At 40.7% G+C, this 15,216-nt stretch overlaps 1 long non-coding RNA gene across 2 annotated transcripts in view; it reads left to right on the plus strand.

Annotated features, from left to right (window-relative positions):
- The window catches only part of LOC120379866, a 100,797-nt gene that overhangs the window by 63,246 nt on the left and 22,335 nt on the right, over nucleotides 1-15,216 (plus strand). The window contains exon 3 of one of the 2 annotated variants that reach the window (XR_005587620.1): nucleotides 563-771. The exons of the other annotated variant lie outside the window; for it this stretch is intronic. This is a non-coding gene — a long non-coding RNA (uncharacterized LOC120379866). The remainder of the gene's footprint in view (nucleotides 1-562; nucleotides 772-15,216) is intronic. 2 annotated transcript variants of the gene reach the window in all.

Consider the following 15,216-nt stretch of genomic DNA (forward strand, 5'->3'; position numbering starts at 1 on the left):
TTAATATTGCATCCTGCATCAAAGGACAATTAGAGCACCAGCTGCCTTTGAATGTTAATGGGAGTTGGGCATCTAACTCCTTCAGGCTCTTTTCGTAGTACCAGCCTGCATCTCTACAGGGTATTAAAGGCAATGAGTGCCACTACTTGTTTTGCCATCACCTAGTTTCTCAAGTGCATCTCTTCAAAGGAAATTCAGATTCACTTCTTTTCCACCAGCAAAAATAAGATTAGATAGTAAATTTCTTGACCTTTCATTAACTGATTAGATAGTTGTACTGCCAAATTTCACAACCCATCCAGAGCCTAATGGTACTTAAACACCCTCAGGTGTTTCATTGAAAATCTAATCATAACAGAATCATAGGTGAGTTATCCTTTCAGCACACTGATTTGAGAGCTGAAAGAATATCCATTATCAGAGAGCACAGTGCAATATAATATACCTCTTAACATAGTCTGCAAAACAATTATTCTATTGATTATTGTAAATTATTTATTGAAAACTTGTCTTCAGTTGCTGATAATGTATTGTCTGTCCTTCTCATATTGCTGGATGGAAGGAATATTTAAACACGCCGTGCCATGCAACTCTGCCAGAGCTTCAGCCTGCAGCGACAAAGGACAGTGACAGCGACTGAATATGACGTCATGCTGATTGGCATCTACAGGGCTAATACAAACAAGTGAACTTTATTAAACTTGACATATCTAATAAGCAGAACACTTGGCTGGGATTGTTGGCCTTGAAGTTATTGAAATGTTTAATACAGTAAGTGTTCTGTTGGATGTTCTCATTTTATCTCTGTCACTTTCAAATGCAAATTGTAAGAATGGTGAAAACCTACAAGAAAGAGCTGTAGATTGCCACAGAGGCAACCTTACCACTTCTGAACCCCAAAGCTTGAAATTGTGGGAGTGGGCTCCTTTTGGCACAATGAGCAGAGTTTTGGACCTTATAACAAATGTAACTCTTAAAAAAGTATACTAACTGAGGTAAAACTTCAGGATATTTTTCAAGGGAATTCCTTATGAGGCTCCTTCAATTTTTAATGGGATATCTGCCTAGTTCTACACACACTCAAGAGAAAATTTATACTAATGTGTTTGATCATATGCTCTGTGCAAGAATTTTGAGAATGCTGTAGGTCTTGGGATAGGGGAAGGAGAGCAAATACTTTTATTTCTATTGACCAAACAGAAAAGTTAAGATTTTAGAAGAGATGTTAGGTCCAAAAACTCATATTAGATTATGGTAGTAGTGGGCGGATTGTGTGGCTGTTTTCTCATTTGGATTTGAAAATGCCTTGTTCTATCATACTCTTCTGTCCTGTAAACACTTTTACATGTCGTTATCTTTATCTCACAGAAGTAGGTTTACTGAAGTCAATGGGTAGGATTTTTCATTCAATTGAAGTCAATGATAAAACTCCCACTGACTTCAGTGGAAGGAAAACTGGACTAATACTGAGTGCTTTGAAAGTCCCATCCAATGTAACTGCACATGACCTTAAAGCTGAACATGGACATACGTTTTCACAGGACTGGCACTTCTGACAGTACATATGTTCTATACTAGGGTTTCTCAAACAGGGGTCACTGCTTGTGCAGGGAAAGCCCCTGGCGGGCCGGGCCGGTCTATTTACCTGCCCCGTCTGCAGGTCCGGCCTGTCGTGGCTCCCACTGGCCATGGATCACTGCTCCGGGCCAATGGGAGCTGCTGGAAGCAGCTTGGGCCAAGGAATGAACTGGCCATCACTTCCAGCAACTCCCATTGGCCCGGAGCAGCGATCCGCGGCCAGTGGGAGCCGCAATTGGCCGGACCTGAGGATGGGGCAGGTAAACACATCAGCCTGGCCCACCAGGGGCTTTCCCTACGCAAGCAGTGACCCCTGCTTGAAAAACCCTGTTTTATATCTTTATACTGAATGCAGTAGACAGGGATTCCATCCCACTGTAAAGCTGCAGTGATACCAACAAGTCTTATATCTTTTTTTTAAACATATGCTCCTTCGAAATTAATAACAATATTTTGGGATAGGGTTTAGAGCTTATGTACTGCCTGGAAAGTGAGGATGAGCATTTCTGACAATATCTTTCTGTACGCTCAATAAAAGTTCCTTATAAGTCATCATAACACTGCCTTTCTGGTCTGAGAGAATGTAATTTCATTTTTCCATTCCATATGCTACCAATACAGCCTTGTCATTGCAAATTATTCTATTTTTTTCTATATCTCACCAATGGCCTAATCCAAACTATTGAAGCCAATAGAAAGACTCCCATTAACTTTCACAGGGTTTACATCAGCTTCCACATCAGCCATCAGCCATCACTCAAGAAAAAATAAAATGCAATCCATGCACATTCCTATATGCTGATAAATTTTCACAAACATCTGAACTTCATACAGACTTCTTTGGATTTTTTGGACCAAAACAATTTTAGATTTTAAGGTTAAAATAATAATAAACTAGTCCAATCTTTGTGCATGCAGTTTGAGTAACCCTATGCAAATAGTATGTTTTTTTAAAAAAAACCCTATTTCCAAGTAAAAGCAAACATTTCTGCTAATCTCTGCTAATAGAAATGATGCACTGTTTCAATTTATACATATTCAGTATGTTTCTTCTATCTAACCAACATTTTTAATCTGACAATGGTTAAGTAAGTGATGACCCCAGGCTACTATTATGTAAAAACATGCTTGCTTTGTCGTTGTTTTCAAACCTCCCCATTTCTCCACCCCCAACTTGTCTGTTGTGTCTTGTCACAAACCTAGGTCCTGATTCTGATTTCAGTGGTACTACTACTACTACAGTTAAAGTAGAGCTCATTTGTAAGTATTGGCAGAATTGAGGCCCTACATTATCAGCTCTCTGGAGCAAGGAAATATCTTTTTGCACAGTATGTAGCACAATGCAACTCTATACCTTGCTTTAGGTACCCAGTCACTACTGTAATACCTATTACTGTAACTACTCAAAAATCACAAAATGTTGGCTATCTAATATCCTAGATGTAGCTGTATAAGGAATATGAAGATTCTGCCTTTTACCCCAAAGTTCCCCTCCTTACTTCATACGATTAAGCTATAGGATTGTTGCTGAACATCCTTCAAGGCCATCATAATGATGATAACATTTTGCTTAGAGTGGCTTGCATAAAACAGCATCTCTGCCTCTTAACCTATCATACCCACATTATCATTCTGAAAGCAGCTGCTAAGACTGATGACACATCTATAATTCTCCAGAAGAAAGATAATGAAAAAATAAAAACTTCAAAGGCTGTTTTACACAAATGTTTTTGCATTTTTGTGATACACTCATGAAGATAAGCTATTGAAACTTTTTTTTAACCACCATCATAAAATAGGTCTCAGAAACTTTCCTTTATTTTTAATTTGGTGGGGTGTTTGATATTGTTGTTGAGTTTTTTTGTCAGAAAGCTCCTTCAGCACAAATTCATACAAGTATATTTTGTAGTTCAGGGTCTCAGTGTAAAGGTGCTGTGATAGAACTTGTGGAAACTCATTAATTTTTGTAGAGGGATTTTTATTTGAATGAAATACTCTTATCAAATAAACCTTTTATAAAGTAAAGTGCAGTTGTTTCCCAGCAATACAGATGACTCTTAAAAGATCCAGTAGATTGCTCATTTTCTGTCTGTAATTATTTCAGGTTTGGGATAGTATTAGTCTCTTCAAGTTATTCAGAACTTAGTTGCCTTCTTACTTTGAAATGACTGATTCCACCACCTCTGGTTCTGTATCTTCTGCAAATGTAACCTTCCAGCAGGTAACTTCACTGACATATGGAACATGATAGAGACCAATCATGAGCCTTATATTACTTCTCTTTACCCTGAAGTGTTTCCACACATCCCCATATTATACATACTGTGACAGACCCAGACCAGTGGGGTACAGGAGTCTGGTCCTGTTGGTATCCAGGAAGTGGGCAGGCGAAGCCTGCCCACTGTGGAAGGACCTCCCCCCAGCCTAAGGGGAGGATCCACAGGTCTGTGATACCCAAATAAATACGGGCGACAACTAATGAAAAAACAGGATTGGGAGTGAGGTCATAAGGCCAAACGAAGGGAACCAGATGGGGATACTGAGTAGAGAACCCTGGACAACGCCCACTGCTCCTCAAAGGCGTTACAGGAGTCTGGTCCTATTTGGCATCCAGGAAGTGGGCGGGCGAAGCTAGAACCAGTTAAGACAGGCAAACTAATCAAGACACCTGGAGCCAATTAAAAACTTTCTGGAATCAATTATTGCAGGCAGGCTAATCAGGACACCTGGTTTAAAAAGAACCTCCCATCAGTTAGTAGGGGTGTGTGCAAGGAGTGAGAAGGAGTGCTGCTGGAGGAGTGAAGAGTTCAAGCATGATCAGGCTTCAGGAGGAAGATCCTGCAGTGAGGATAAAGAAGGTGCTGGGGAAGGCCAGGGGGAAGTAGCCCACGGAGTTGTTGCTGTCACGCAGCTGATACAGGGAACATTGTAGACAGCTGCTATCCACAAGGCCCTGGGTTGGAACCCGGTGTAGAGGGTGGGCCTGGGTTCCCCCCAACTCCTGATTGGACACAGGAGGAGTTGACCTGGTCTGTGAGAGCACCAGAAGGGAAGGTGTAAATTGGAAAGGGATCTGACCTGTCCCTGACCCACTAGGTGGGCCACAGAAACTGTGGGGATTGTTCCCTGTTTCCCCCATGCTGGCCAGTGATGAGGTTAGCTGAGTGGACAGCAGGTTTGAGCCATTAGCAAAAGTGGCCAAACTGAGGGCTGCCGTGAATCTCTGAGGCAAGCAAATCCGCCTATAACTGCAGGACCCACCAAGGTAGAAGAGGAACTTTGTCACAATACTTATCTTGTAGATGAGTCTAGGAATATCTTGAGACCTTTCTTGACATTCAGGTAAACTTATGTTCACAGCTTTCCTCCCCATTGATCCTTTGTTTCCTCATTTTCATTTATGTATTTATTTATTTGTATTTGTTAAACTTCCTTTTGTGACTTGGCATTAACTATTTTAATCAAATTGCTATTTCTCTCACATCTAATCCTTGTTACTGGAATTACTCAATTATTCACATTTTTCAGAGACTTCTCTATTTCTCTTTTCTTAAATACATTTTATAGGAATTCTTCTGAATTCAGTATTTTTAGCACAGATGTTTTGAACTCTTGCTTGTGATTAGAAAGATTGTAGTATTTAAATACTAGACCCTGTTCTACTTAGTCTTTCAGCGAGAGTCCATCTCATTCCAGTCTTACGAGATTGTGTTGTTGTTTCAAATTTATAACCTATTTTCAGCATATGACAAATGCTGTGATAATAGTTAGCACCCTTAATGCCAGACCGAGTACATTTAATTTGGACAGTCAGCTCTTGCTTTGTTATGGTTATACTGAGTTACCTAACCACTTCCAAATTTCCCTATAGGGCATTCAACACATGATGTTATAAGTAATCTCCTGTTTGTAGTGGCGAATGATGGGATTCATTATTCTAGTAAGGACCACAATAGTATATTAATTGGTTGAGAGCATACAAGATAATTAATTGCAAATAACTCATATGCTGGTAGCTCGATGGCTGAGTGGTCTCTGCCAGCAAGGAAGAAGTGGGCCTTGAAGTTAGACTCAGCCGTATAAAGCATTATTACTTACACTAAATCTCAAAGCAAATGGAAAATTTATTGCCAGTGGTTTAGTACAAACTCAGGTTACACAGCCTTGAGAGACTGGCCCTATAAAATATTTGGTCACTTCTTCTTTGTCCCCAATCACAATTCCTTTACAGCCAGATTATTTCTGGCTTGCCCACTCTTGCAGGGGACACAGTTGATGGGAGAATGCAAAGAGCCTCCCCATGTGACTGGTACAAGGAAGAGGCAAAACTGCTTTGAGAAATGAAGAGACTGCTCCCTCCCCAATTTTGGTGATACATTGCACCTCAAAGGGGCCTGAGGAGAAAAGGGTGGAGGTAGGACCATGGTTTGTCTTCCCTACCAAGTGATGCTGTCCCTGCCCTCCAATGACAAATCAGCCACTGGAGCTGGCTGGCTTTGCAAAAGGAGAATAATTTGCATCACACAAAATGTTGGGCACATAGCCCCTGCATCCTTGGGAGTTTCCCCAGGAACGGTATTGCTCCACAGGACCCCTTACTATGAGTTATGCTTAAATGGCACAATTTAAACCTTGTTCTATTGTGGCTCACCACCACTGAAATCCAGCATAACATTCTAACAGTTGTGGCTCAACTGTTTCTGTGGGCTAGTTTTATATCCTACTATGTACCATCTACAGGCAGAACATTATGAATGTATTGAGGGACAGAATAAAGGAAATAATTTGGGGGCAATGTGTCAGAGGAAGCTCTTTTTTTAAGGCATTATTGAAGGCTTAGGCTTCTACAGTAGCAGGCCTTTAATACTGTTGCATTAAAAATAGGGCTTATTGCTTCAGCACATAGCATAAATGTGAACAATTATTCTTAAAGCCACGCCAGAGAACAACTCTACAATTACTTATGGATGTAAATGGTTTATAAGCAATTCCTTTAAACGTTTTACCAGTTTAGTCACAAATGTCACAAAAATGGAATGGATTCTTTGGGAATAATTGTTGTTGGTTTTTTTGGTAGTTTTATTTTCTATACCTTTATAAATGTTCTTAAAAAAATTGAAGAGCAGCAGCAGGTTTGAAGTGCTTGGTCTGTCAAGTAAGTACAACTGACCTGCATGATTAGATAAGCAAGAATATAAAGCAGAAAATATGACAGGGAAAACAGTGAGCAGAACTTCATGAAAATACTGCTATACGAATTTAAACTATATATTTTGCTTTTTTACTGACTTAGAAGAAAAGAAAAATCTCTTCTCACACTACTTTTTACCCATTCACTTTCACTTATTGTCACTAGTGCTGGTCAAATTATTATATAACTAAGTTGTCTGATAAAAACACCCACTTTTCCACAAATTGTTTACAAATGGACATTGGTTTCTATGAATGTATTCATTATTTGAATTCAATTTCAACCAATTTATTTTGACTTGTTGTTTTCAGCTATTTCTTTTACTTGATATGTTATTTGGGATGTCTGATTGGTCAGCTAAGTCAAATGCTTTCTTTATGAGCAGGAGAATAATGAGTAATTAATAGAGAGTAACACACTACACATTCAAACAAATGATCGTTTTTAAATTGATGAAACTCTTTTTTGTTTCATAAATATTTTCATGCATAAATAGGCCTTCATATGAAAACTAAATATACTAAAATCTGTATGAAGGTGGATGAATTCTTTCTCAGTATTGAATGACTATAAAACAGTACCCTATTAATATCTTGTTCCCTGACCTGTTACAAAAAATATCCCACATCTCTGGGAGTAGTTGCTGTGACGGGTTGGATCACAGAAACCCCTTTGGGAACTGACAACCAATGTGCCAAGACTACTTCTGCCCCTGCTTTCCCTGCCAACTCGGGACCCCAGCACCCTGTCTTGGTGAGCCAGACACAACTGTCTGCTCCAACAAAGACCCAGGTCTGAATTACTTTCCCCAAAGCTACAGACAACTGAAAGCAGCTAACAGAAGTGTGTTTGTCTTTAACACTCAGATTCCCAACTCCCATTGGGGTCTAAAACCCAAATAAAGCTTATACAGGGTAAACTAATAAATTGTTCACCCTCTATAACTCTGATAGGGAGATATGCACAGCTGTTTGCCCCTTCCTCCCTGCCCCCCCAGGTAATCTTTGTTTCCATCAAAAAAGCGTTAATTATCAAAACAAAGCCATATCCTCAAGCTTATTCAGGGTTACTCCTTACTATTTTAAATACGGAAACTCTGTATGAGAGCTCAGAATAAAATTGAAATTTTTTTAAACACTTATTTGAATACAGTATATTAATGATGATGTGCACTGAAATATTTAATTATCCAACTGCCCACTGATATCCCAAAACACTAACCTAAATACATCTCTAGGGATTATTATATTTAGGTTTACTGTCTTTAGTGATGACATAATTCAAAATGTTAGTTTATGAAGGTAAGTTTGAAGATCAAAAGTATCCAATTCTCTAAGAAACCCATTGTACTATAGATGACGTTAACTCAGAATTTCTGGTTTGCAAGAAATTTTGATATTTCAAGATTAGGTTTCATTCCAGATAGGAACAAAATCAGGTTTTGGTTTTGGTTTTTTTTAATTCTTATGAACTAGAAATCCCAAGAAAAAAATATTTTGGAAACACTGACACATGGTGTTTCCAGAATGATATATGCTCCCCAGACTTGGCAACTGCTAACTAAAATTGACATTCTTGTCAGTTCAGTCAGCAGATGTAAAACTGACAAGAATGTCAATTTGAGTTAGCAACTGCTTCTGAGGCCCTGGCACAACACCACCATGTCTGCTGCCCCAGGCCAGGTACCGCAGGACTTCCAGATTCCTGAGACACCTGTTGGGGCTGCCTCAGATTCGCTGTACCTGGATGTCCTGAGAACCCTTCCAAGGCTTTCAAGCTCCCAGCTCTATGATAAGAAGCTTGGGAATTCTGAAGCCATAGCATGGTGGGTGCTGTCCCAGAGCTACAGACAGTGGAAACTCCAGCGTTCCTGGCCCCAGAGCAGTCCAGATGGCGGGGCAGCCCCAGAGCTGCAGATTCTGGAAAGGTGGAAGCACCCAAGGAGCTGGCAGGGAACCAGGAGGCTTCCCGATGGAACCCTGCCTGGCATACTCTACCTGCCAGAATCTTGCCTGTGATTCATCAAAAGTTTGTTTAACTCAAACTGTTTTCTGGAGACATTTTGGTTTCAATAAACTGGCATTTTCCAGAAGAAACTGTTTCATCAGATTTTCCACAAGTTCTACATCATATACATGTTAATTTGTGTCTTTTGTGCAGGCACTGTTTCCTTATTCTCTTTATTTAAATTTTATTCAGCACTCTATTAATAATGATGTTAAGTATTACATTTCACTTATATTTTTTAACATTTTATGATTTTTTTTCAAGTCTTCAAGTGTACAGACTCTGTACACATATTCCAAACATATTTTATTTGTTTTAATTTCTAACTGAAGCAGGGAGTTGACTCTTGGTGCAAGTATCTAGGCCTTAATCCAGCAAAGCACTTCAGCAAGTGCCTGACTTAAGAACACGAAGAGCCCCATGTTAATAGAGACTTGCCTAAAGTTACACATGTGCTGAAGTGCTATGCTGATTCAGGGCTGTAATTCTTTAAAGAACAGCGTACATCAGATGTCACCTCTAATTTCTTTGTGAGAAATAAATACAGATTGTCTTACTCACAAAGAGATAAGAATGTATTTTCCCTTTTTAGCATGGTAGATATGTAATTCAGAAGCAAGTGAGTTTATGAATGGTTTGTCACAAGCAAAGGAATATTATCACCCTCATGAGCAAGATATTCCAACTGTGCTTTGGTGACTCATTCAAGTTTATTTTATAATAAACTTTTTACTGTAATCCTTTTTGAATTTGCTATTAGAAGAGGATGGCAGGAGTTACTAGATGAGGATCCAGAACCACTTTTGTATTCCTTTACTATAAGCTCCCATTTTTATTTTCAATGTAACAATGAATTTTGCTGTGCTGTATCCTGCATTAAAAAAAAATAAAAAAATCAAGTGTTATTTTGACTAAGATGTCTGTACCAGCTAATTCTTTATTTGTGTGCACTGTTGAAGTGTGCACTGGATTGTTTTACCAGTAGACTTTCATCCAAAATGCTGATAACAAGCCAGATATTTTAGCGAACTATAATTCTCAGTCATATGAAATTAATAGAGTGCACATTCTGCCTTCACTTACACCCAGGCAGCCCCAGTGAAATATATGTACTACAGGTTGTGACTATTTGGGAATATGGCTGTACCATTTAAGAATGCTGATTGTGTTGTTACATCAGTTTTTCATAATACAACTTATCATCTGTGCCCACATGTATGTGGATACACTATTGCTGACATGCCTTGTAGCAGAGATACTCCAGACAGATGCAGTAGAAGTGCTTAGGATTTAATGATCCTATTCCCAAACATCTGGGAACAAAGAGTGAGTTGAATCCAAGGCCTTGTCTACACTACAAGACTATTATTTATCTACTACTCTCGAAGAATTTGTGATTCGACCTTATGAAGTCAATTTGTGTATCCACAGTAAAAGACACTAATTGAATTTCTGAGTCCACATTAACAGTCTGCTGCCCATTGGAATGCTGGGTAGAGCTCCCAATGCCTGCTGGGGAAATCTGCGCGCTTTTCTGGTTTGGTTACAGCGCCGACGCCCACAGCACTGCGAGCATGGAGCCATCATCCACCTCTTCCACAGTCAGCTGCTGAGAAATTTCTGGGCCCGAAAAGAAGCGGGACTGGTGGGACTGCATAGTGCTGCAGGTCTGGGATGAAACAGAACTCTGCTGGCCCCTGCCCTGAAGCGCCCACACACATGGATGAGAGCAGCCCTGAGTGTGCTAGATGGGATCCATCATCCTATCCAGCCACCCAGCCCACCCAGTATATTAAATATAGGACGGCTTTTTTTCATTTGCTGCAAGCTGCTGTGGACCATAAGGGGACCTTTATCAACATCTTTGTCGGGTGGGGGGGGCATGTTCATGGCAGTGTTGTGTTCAGGAACTCTGGTCTGTTTTTACGCCTCCAGCAGGAACTTTTTTCCGGACCACAAAATACGGTTTGGGATGTGCAGATGCCTACAGTGATCGCCCTGGCTCATGAAGCTCACAGGGCGCCTGGACAGTGAGAGGAACTCTTTCACTACCGGCTGAGCAAGTGCAGAATGGTGGTGACATCAGCTTGCTGCTTGCTGTGTCCTCCACAATGTCTGAGGAGAGGCAACCTTCGACCGGATGGGAGGTTGAGGCAAATCACCCTGCTGCTGTTTACGCAGCCAGACACCCCCGTGCCGAAAGAATATCCTGAGTATCTGTCCGTGGATGAGGGCTCTTGTTGGGGCTCAGGGTAGATAATGCTATTCAGTAGTGGTGTGCTGCTGCCTGCTAAAAGGCAATCTGGAAAGAGAAAGAAGAAGAGAGCCTTTCAGCCCCCTCCGCCAGTGCACAGGAAAGATCAATGTATGCTTGTTCTCTGACTTAGATGCAGCCTGTCCAGAACGACATCACCAGACCAGGACCATATGCAGCAATGCTGGTGGACCTTTTTTTTATATATATTTGATTCTAAAATTTTTATATAGTATTTCTATTTTTTCTATACCTGTTTTTAAAAATAAATGTTTCGGCCATCCTAGAGTCCACGGTCACTGGTCCTGGAAGAAAACTAGTTTAGGTGATTCTTCTGGAGGGAGCAGGAAAGGTGAGAATGGAGGGGGCCACTTACCATGAGAAGAACAAAAGAGACCAGGTGACCAGAAGGAGTTAAAATAAAGAAGTACACAAGGCCAGGGGTCAGACAGAAAGTGTGGGGCAAGACAGAGCAAGGTCACAGAAGCCAAGTAAGGAGTTCCAGAAGGAAGAGGACACCTAGCATGCCTCATGGGGTTGAGGGGGGAGGGCTGCCCATTTTCCTAAGCCCAGATGGCCCTAAGCACTCTGACAACCCAAAGGGCTTGGATTACAGCCCAAAGAATGCCCAACAGTGGTGAGGAAACTGAGGCAGGGACATGTGTTTAGTGCTTATTGTTTTGTATGATATGCATTCGCCTGTGCCTTACATGATTAAGTATAAAAGAGCACTAAGGTGTTAACACACATACACTTTGCACAGTTTGGCTGCTTCCCCTGAGAAAGCTTAACTATAAACCAGAAGCTTGACACCTTTAGGGTGGAGATCTGGGAAGGGGGTACATTTAAGTAACTGGAGTATCTCAAGGGTCAGTGCTGGTCCTGGGGCTGAGGGCAGCTGGGCAGAGGACCCCCATTTCACAGAAGGGCTAGCAGACTGAGCGTCAGGGCTCAGGAAAAGTGCCAGACAGGCCAAGAGAGGAACCAGTGCTGCATCCTACTGAGTCGTCAGAAGTTTAGCAGACGCCAGGGGATCCAGAGCACAGAAACTTGGGTCCCCTCACAGCAGTCCTAGTAGGTGGTCAGCAGGGAACGCGTGTTAGGATCTGAGAGCCAGATTTCACTCACACAGTGACACTACACTTCCTTTTGGAATCAAAAGGATATTTGCAGGGGATGGAATATAACTGAACTCCATTAACTAAATTACCCACAGGTTTCAAATACCTACTTTCCAGGCAGCAGCAACGATTGGTCAATACTAAGAGATTCCATAGTTTGTTTCACTTCAGATAAGCAACAAGTAGCTTGGATGTTATCCAAAGTTTATTTGACTTTATTGAAAACTTTTCAGTGGGTGGAAGAGAGTGAGCATGGAGCTCTAGTCTGGTGGTTGAGGCACTGACTTGGGAGGTGGGAGACCCAGAGTTCTGTCTTCCTGTTTCAGTGACTCTTTCTAAATATTTAGCCAAAGACAGTGGAACGGTTTCAGCAGGAAAGACTGAGGAGCTCCGCATCAGATTATACCCTAGCCCAGCGATTAGAGCACTCTCCTGAAAGTTGGGAGACCCCTGTCCTAAGCCCTGCTTCTTCTCCCTCAGGAAGTGGGAACTGAACCTGGGTCCCCCATATCCCAAGTGTGCTCTAACCTCTAGGCTAAAAGTTATAAGGTGGGCAGCACGGTCATTACCACTTCCTCCAACTCTGGCTGGTTTGTGTGGAATTAGGCAGGCACCTAACAAATTCTCACAAGAAATGTTTTAGGCACTCACCCTGCCTGACTCCAGGAAAGAGGTTCCCAGCCCGCTGATTGCTAACAGAGCAACAGGTGCCTCCCTGCAGTCAGGATTTGGGCTCCTAGCTCTGTGAGAGTGTCAGGCTTGGCATATACCTCTCTTGTCAGTATCTCCCATTGGCCAGGCTATGAGGATCCGCACCTAACAAACTGGCTTTTGTAGATCCCATTTTAGACAGCTCTCTATCCCCATTCATTGCATAGGGAACCTAAGCACTTAATGCCAGCTTCGCGGATTGTGATATTGCTCCTGTGATTTTCTAGGTGCCTAAAAGTTGCAACACTCAGTGTCACAGCATCTGAAACCCTTTGCGGATCTGGGCCTTAGAGAGTAAAATCCAGGCTCCACTGAACTCAGTGCCAAAACTCCCAATGACTTCAATGGGGATTTCACCCCACAGAATTTGTCCTTTTAAGAATAAGTGATATGGACTGAAAGTATGAGTTTTTCTCTTACTTTTTTTTTAAATAAGAGCCCCCATTTGCAGTTTTCTTTCTGCATACATTTTTCTACAGAAAATAAATAGAGCTCAGTCCAATAAGGTTGTTGCAGAGCCATATTTCATGGTTGTTTTACTTTGACCTGCCTCAAGACAGATTAACTTTAAACAAAATATATTATATCTTAAAGACAGACAAATGAATTAGGCCATGTACTGGTAAATATGATGGGTTCTATCTACCTAGAATCAGAGCCAAAATTCTTTCACTTTGTAAGAAAAGTGAATTTCACGGCTGGCAATAGCAGTATAGGATTTCTGTTGCCAGCCTTTTATTTATTTTAATACAGTGGGTGGGTGGCTTCCATTATGGCTCTGCATATTTATTTAGTGCATTTTTTCAGTACATTCCATGTGTGTCACATTTTGACTGCAATCCAACAGCTATCTCCAAGGCAACTGGTCAGTAGTCTGGATTTATTTGTGTTCTTGGATTGAAGAACAAAGGCATACAAATTTATCTTTCATGGTATTCTTCGTGTTTTGTATAGAACAGGCTTCCCTTCCTGAAGAAGAAAAAAAACAAACGTTTTTTTTAACTGACTCTTCATGGTAAACAACATGGGTATTCGTTATGGGAAAGTAATGTTTGAATTTGAATATATTTTGTGATTTCACATAATATTTTCAGAATACCATCAGGCTCACACAGCCTCAAACTTCCACTGCGTACTAGCATGCCTACCTATAAACAATAAGTATTTTAAACTTCTATAGTGTGTTTATTATGCAGTTATCAAGGCACTTTACAAATAATTGTCTCACTCAGGTGAATTAAGTTAATAGCATTGCACCTACTTAATCCATGAATAAACTGAGGCAAAGAGTTTGTATTGCCTGAGGTTGCCTACGTTTATCGTTATTTGCTGTGCAACCAAATCTCCTGACAATCCAGGGCTCTCTCACCATCCTCCAATGTTGTGATATAGAACAGCTTCAAAGTGACAACAGATCACTGTCCAATTGGCACCACCTTCAGCTTGCACATGACAGATGCACTTACCTTGTGACTACTGACATTTGAGTGGTTCAGATTGTGCCTCTTCCCTGACTAAACCATAGGATGCATAGTTTTGGCAATCCAGAATCTGAGACAGAGCCTGCTTCAGCTTCATAGGTGGAACCATCACAAATACATCCGTAGGCACTTTGATTCCTGCCTAAGCTAGTGTGTCTGTATATATAATAAATTGCATTATAAAAGTGTGTGTCTCTTGCTCTCATTGTCCCCTACCCTGTCTGCACAAATCAAGACTGTCATGAGATTTTTTTTTAAGCAAATGTTGGGTTATTTTTATTTGCTTTCTACTTTTTGAGTTTTTACAGTTCCCATTTTCGAGCTTTTTTCTGCAACCCTAAGGGTCGGAAACTGACTTCTTTTTAAAAAGAAAGATATAATTATGCAAGAATCTAAACACCAGGATCTGGGTCTTTAAGAAAAAAAAAGTCATCAGATACAACAAAGTGATAAGACTTGATCACACCGCCAAAATGTTCACTATACTTCCAGTGGTTCACTTTGTCTCCACACAGCCTAACAGTAGCAAAACGGATATAAAGTTTTGTTTTAATCTGTGGATAGCTAAAGACAAGATCAGATACTGGCAATAGAACTATGCAAACAGCTAGCTCATTCAGGCTGCAACTTATTCATAAAAAAGCCTCCTATATTCCTGTTATTAACATTCTTTGCACTCCCTTTTATGACAAGTAAAGCTCAGGTCAAACACCCATGTCTCATTACCAGGAGAGTTCCACTCTGGTTGAATGATTGCTTCTCTTCTTCTATGTTTGATGCAAACTTGTATGTGCCAAATGGTTCCAAATTGCCTGGGCTTATCTGCATTCCATTTTATTTTTAATTTAATGGTGACATTAAACTTCAAGCAAC

The sequence above is a fragment of the Mauremys reevesii genome, linkage group 1, assembly GCF_016161935.1.
Source record: "Mauremys reevesii isolate NIE-2019 linkage group 1, ASM1616193v1, whole genome shotgun sequence".
Taxonomy (NCBI): domain Eukaryota; kingdom Metazoa; phylum Chordata; order Testudines; family Geoemydidae; genus Mauremys; species Mauremys reevesii.